The sequence below is a fragment of the Triticum aestivum genome, chromosome 4B (assembly GCF_018294505.1).
Source record: "Triticum aestivum cultivar Chinese Spring chromosome 4B, IWGSC CS RefSeq v2.1, whole genome shotgun sequence".
NCBI lineage: Eukaryota > Viridiplantae > Streptophyta > Magnoliopsida > Poales > Poaceae > Triticum > Triticum aestivum.
This window is the reverse complement of record NC_057804.1, coordinates 261,762,160-261,768,583: the sequence shown is the minus strand read 5'-3', so window position 1 is coordinate 261,768,583 and position 6,424 is coordinate 261,762,160.

The following is a 6,424-nucleotide window of genomic DNA, read 5'->3' as shown; positions in this document are numbered from 1 at the left end:
CCCGTTGTCGCCTTGCCGTCTCCGGTCGCCGTCCCGCCGCCCGCTGTCGCCGGCGAGCCGCGCCCTCGCCGGAGTCAATGCCGGCCAGATCCGATCCGGGTGGACCAGATCCACCGGGAGACGAACCAAACATGCCTCCCCCGCCCTGGATCTCCTCGTCCCGCTTCGTCCCGTCCAGATTTTCGTAGGTAGTATTTCCCATGGTGGCTCACAGATTACTACAACAACAGTTGCAGGTACAGGTTATGTGATGATCATGACACGAGAGCGATGTTTGTTTATTATGGAGTTCTTCTTCTACTTCTTCTTTGATCGGGGGATAGGTTCCAGGTCGGCAGCCTGGGCTAGCAGGGTGGATGTCGTTTGAGTTTCTGTTTGTGTTTCATCCGTAGTTGGATGGTGCTCTTATGTAAGATGATGTTGTATTCGTGTGGCATTGTATGCCTTTTGTATGTATCCCCATCTATTATGTAATGTTGATGTAATGATATCCACCTTGCAAGAGCATATCAATATGCGGTTCTATCCTTGGTGGGACCTTCGAGTCTCTTTAGGATAGTATGGCATGTTGGGCGTGATAAGTTGGAATTAGAGCCTCGACCGACCATAGGAGCCCCCTTGATTGATCGTGTAGTTTGGCCGTTGTTGAGTCTAGAAGAAAACTGTTTTCGGAGTCTAGTTATATCGGAGAGTAGGAATTCTTTTTACTCCTCAGCCCCTCCATCGCTCTGGTGAGGAATCTTGACGTAGGTGTTTTGAATTACTCCTCTTCCCATTCAAATTTTCTTTAGGATCACGCAGTTGGTTTTCCGATTGTTGGTTCTCAACTCTTCTTATCCGGTGCATTTCTCCTCAAGTTGACTCGAGCCTCTTCATCTTTGCCAAGTTCAATTCTCAGTTGTTTTATTTTTCCCACCCGCCCACCCTGTTTCATCTCGGAGTCGGAGTTCGTAATCGAGTATCCATCCTAATCGTGCGAAGTCTTTGCTTTATTTCCTCAATGATTTCAACCGGTGTTTTCTCTTCAAGATATTCGTCGGTTCCCCCTTCCAAGTTGCCTTTGTTTTCCCAGAGTTTAAATCTCTTTCGACCATCAATTTCATTCATGTGGAGCATCTTCAGTTTTTCGTGAATTGTTTCAACCGGTGAATTCTCGTCTCGTTCGTCATTCTTCATCCCTTTCTTTTTCCGGTGCACTCAATTAAAGTTTTCCGGGTTGATCACATTCTTTTCCTTGGATCAAGTGTTCTCCTTGCTCGTTTGCCTCTCGCCATTCAATCATTTTGGAGTTCGTAAGACATCTCAGGAGATTCGTATGTGTTCCAATTAAGTCGAGGTTGTCAACTCATTCAAATATTTCAATCATTTCGGTGCATCATCTACCTCTTCAACAACCTTTCCAATGGTGTTTTCTTTTAGTGGGCCCTAACCCACAGGTATTTTGCCAGGATCTTAACTGACTCTTCTAATTTCCCGGAGTTATTCTCAATTATTTTCAAGTGTCACGTAAGAATGGATCCCATCAGTCAGATGCCTTTCCAAGATCGATTTCAAATCATTTTCATTGTTGCCTCAACCTCTTCGCTTTTCGTTCTCCTGGAGTGCCTTAAAAAAATTTGGTGGTGTTTCTCGTCGTCATTTGAAGACCGAAGAAGAGTTTTTCCTCTAAATCTTGTCTGTTCTCTCGAAGTTTCATGGTTCTAGCTTCAAGTTATCCTCGCGAATTATTCCATTTGTCAGATATTCTTTTCATCCATCCGGAGTATTTCAAGAGTTGTTTTTTTTCGTCTCGATCATCCGAGGTCATCTTTTTGGAATATTTCTTCGTTCCTAGTTTTCAGATTCGTTCTCCAATTATTCTATATCTGTGCCCCTTCGTTCATCTCAATATTCTTCCGGTGCTTCGTTCAAGTATTCTTCAATCAGTTCGCGATCCCTTCGTTATCTTGTCTCTTAATTCCCTCAAGTATCTTTGTGCTTTTCTAATTATTCCCGGTGATTCATTCTCTTTAATCTGTCATTTTAGAATTTTTGCGGTGGTTCGTTCAAGATTCTTTTTCTTTGATTATCATATTAATTCATTCGTTCTTTTCAATCCTACCGGTGGTTCATGAAGACCTTCTCAAGTTTGCGATATGTCACTTCTCAATCCTTTTCAAGAAGAATAAGTAGTATGCAATATCCATTGCTTGTCATCAATTTAATTTGATGAAGGATAAGCATAAAATAAATCTTATTCTTATTTCCTCAAAGTGATCAATCCCTTCATTAGAGTTTGTTCTTGAGGAATAAATTCTAGTTCCAAGTGTTTTCATCTTTTCTTTTTCAAAGTACAAATTTCCTTGGCCATTTCGCCGGAACCTCCATCTAAATCATCGCAAGTCTCATCTTATTCTTTCTTCCTTCATTCTACCTCATCATCCTTTTGTCACCAAAGTTCTTCATGGTCGTTCTTCATGATTTAATTCATTCTTCAAGAGTTCATCAAGATTCTTGTTGGTGGAGTTCAAATACCTTTTCCTCTTGCATCTCGAAGTGCAATTAATTCTCCGTATTTTTTTTGAAGTGGAGTTTTGCATTTCTTCGTTCTTCTTAGCTATTCAGACATTGGTTGTGGTCTAATTTCACCTCAAGTTTTGAGATGTTTTTTTATAAGTCCACAACAAGCTTATTCTTTCGTTGTTGATTTTCTCAACAACTCCGTTCAACCCTTCCTTCTAAGTTCTTTTCATTCCATTCTTTCAATTCGTCTGGAGGCATTGCGTTGTTCATCTCATGAAGTGCCATCCCATCTTGTGAAGTTCATGTTCTATTCCTTCCATTTTCAGTTGGAGTGCTGCCCAAATTCTTTTATTCATTCCTTCTCTATCTTGTTCTAACCGGAGTGGTTTCAGAGTCTGACTTATTCCATTAGCTTTGATCCTCGTCATACTCGTCAGTCCTCTTTTTCTAACCTAGTGCTCTCGACATTGTTCATCTTCTCTCTTGTGTGCTTACTTCACCTCTTCCTCTTTCTCTTCCGTCTCATTCCTAAGATCTCGGGACGAGATCTCTTGTTAGTGGAGGAGAGTTGTAATGCCCCGAATCCGATGTGCCAGGTGTCTTCCAGCTATTCGTCATTGTTGCCATGCCATTTCCTTGCGTGCTGCATTTTGCCATGTCATCATCTGCATTTCATCTGCATGTTTTTCAAAACTTGCATCCGTTCGGGTTTCCCCGGTTCTCTCCATTGTCCGTCCTGAGTCCAGCCACACTCGCACGCGCCCGTCGCACCTCTCATACCTTGTTTCATGAGCGGGAGAAAAACGTTCTCGGAATGGGCTGAGATTTGCCGAGTGACCTTGGTATATCACCGGTAGACCGCCCGTCAAATTTTGTTCCATTTGTAGGTCGTTTGATGCCCCAACGGTTAACCGCGTAGCCCGCAACTCCTCTCTCTTTGCAGCCCAGCCCCTCTTCACCACAGAGCATGAGCCCATCCAAAACCCCTCCATGCTCTCGGTCGTTCGATCATGATCGTGTGGGCGAAAACCGCACCCCATTTGGACCCTCCTAGCTCCCTCTACCTAAAAAATAGTGCCCTCCCCCGAAATTTGCGTCCAAACCCTAGCTTCTTCCTCCTCCCGCAGCCGGACACAACCGGACCCCGCCGGACATGTCCGCGCCGCTGCCCCCGTCGAATCAAACGCCGCCACCTGTCCCTCGCCCTCCCGCGCGCCGCCGAAGGCCGCCGGGACCAGCCGCGGCCCTCCTAGCCCGATCGGCCGCCGCCGCCAGCCCACTCCCCCGGCTCCTCTGCGCCGCCCGAGCCACGTCCGCCCGCCACCGCCGGTGTGCTCCAGCCCCGCCGCTGTCCGTCGGGAGTTCGCCGCCCTCCGCCGCTGTCTTGCCACGCCAGAGCGCCGCGCCTCTCCCTCCACAGCTTCGCCAGCCTCCCGCGCCACCGCCCCGCGTCGTCCCGTCGTCGCCTTGCCGTCTCCGATCGCCGTCCCGCCGCCCGCTGTCGCCGGCGAGCCGCGCCCTCGCCGGAGTCAACCCCGGCCAGATCCGATCTGGGTGGACCAGATCCACCGGGAGACGAACCAAACACGCCTCCCCCGCCCTGGATCTCCTCGTCCCGCTTCGTCCCGTCCAGATTTTCGGAGGTTGTATTCCCACCAAGTCCCTGAAAACTCATATTATGTTGCATACTTTGACATGCCATAACTTCTTGTGCGCTACTCCGTTCTGTGCGTACAATATATCAAAATATTCACTGTGAGATGCTCTTCATTTTGTTCCATTGGGTAATGCTTGTTTGAGTCCATATTGATGCCCTTATCATCGTTGCAAGAGTGCTATATGATGTTAACTACTGTGTGTTAACAAAACTTGATGATTTGTCTTTTTCATTGCAGTTTGTGTGTGCATCCTATGAGCTTGATGTCTACATGAGTTTTGAGCTACATCATGCCATATTACTGTGGTTCAATCCATGTATTTTTGTGAGTCTTGTAGTGAGTGAATCAAGCTCGTGAAGTAGGGTACTTACTGTTGCTGTCTTGCTAAGCTGAATCTGCTATATCATGATGCTATGTAAACCTGCTGCTACAAGTCATTCTATGCATAATCTGGAGATTTTCACTAAGGATGTTTTGTTATACATGCCATGGTGTATCCATTCATGCCCTTGGTTGCATTTATAGATTGCTGTAGATTGTTCTTATCATGCCCCAAATTTGCTAAATAATGTTGCTGTCAGCCTGTTAACATTAAGTTCAGTTTTGCCATGCCAATAACTAGTGATCCATGAACCCTATGAACTTGCACTTACCATGCTTAGCTTCATAAATTTGTCTTCCTATTGTTGGTCACCCTGTCATGCCATGTATTCCTCTGTAGTGAGTTGTACAAGCTCACCAACATGCCTACTGATCATTGTTCCTGCCATGTACTGTTATTCTGAATCTGTCATATCATTTGCCATGTTTGCATGGATGCTACCATCTTTTCTGTTGATCTTTGGAATAAGTTCAGTGAGGGAGTTTTGTTCTTTGTCTTTAGTATTAGCATGCCCTACTCTATTTTGACATGATAAGTTCTCGTAGCATGTTGTTTGATATCTCTAAACATTGCAACCTGATGTTATTTCTGCCATGTTTAGTGATTTCTGCCAAGTCTGTGAACTATTATTATTTGCAATCTTTCCATGTCCTTTTGAGCATGTTGTATTGATTTCTGGAGATAGCTCAGTGTTCATGTTGTGTCATGCTTTACATGTAAATCATGTCCATCTCTTTTGATTTCATGTTGAGGTGTTGTAGCATACTGTTTTGATGCTTGCTAGATGCATAGTTGTTGTTTTGGACAACTTGTCCTTTAAACTTGTTTCATGTGTATGTGTTGAACCGTTGCTCCGTTTTGAATGTACTCTATATGAAACTTGCTTAGAATTGCATGTAGTTTCATCTTGTCATGTTGAATCCTTGTTTTGAGAATGTTTGCTTGATGTTTGAATGTATTTTGCATCAATGCCATGATTAACTTGTTTTGCTCATATCTTCTAGGTCGTAGCTCCGAATTAAATGAACTTTATATGTAACTTGACTAGAATCTCGTGTAGATCATCTTGGTGCATCTTAAGTTGCTGTTTAACAACTTGAATATAAGGTTTATTCAGATTTGGACCAATTTCAAAATTTGCATATGAGGACTTACCAGATTTGTTATATGTTGTTTCCGGCCTCATTTAAACTTGCCTTGATGTGTTATTCTTGTATGCTTCATCTCTTGCCATGAGTAGCCCCATCTAGCCTTTGCCATGCATCATACTTGGTTGAGCATCATGCCATGTCTATGTGTTGTGTGTTTACCTTGTTGTTTGCTTCTTTCCGCTTGTGCTCCTTCTCATTAGTTCATGTTTCGTTGCGATCGTGAGGATTCGTTCGTCTACGCTTGGTTCGGCTTCATCTGTTCGTCTTCTTCATGGACTCGTTCTTCTTCCTAGCGGGATTTCAGGCAAGATGAGCGTTACTCTGTATCTCACTTCTATCATTGCTATGCTAGTTGCTTCGTTCTATCGCTTTGCAGCGCTACCTGTCTCTTGTTCTTCAAGCCTCCCCAAATTGCCATGCCAGCCTCTAAACTTTTCACCCTTCCTAGCAAACCGTTGTTTGGCTATGTTACCGCTTTTGCTCATCCCCTCTTATAGCGTTGTTAGTTGCAGGTGAAGTTGAAGATTGCTCCATGGTGGACAGGATTATGTTGGGATATCACAATATCTCTTATTTAATTAATGCATCTATATACTTGGTAAAGGGTGGAAGGCTTGGCCTTATGCCTGGTGTTTTGTTCCACTCTTGCCTCCCTAGTTTCTGTCATACCAGTGTTATGTTCCTTGATTTTGCGTTCCTTACGCGGTTGGGTGATTTATGGGACCCCCTTA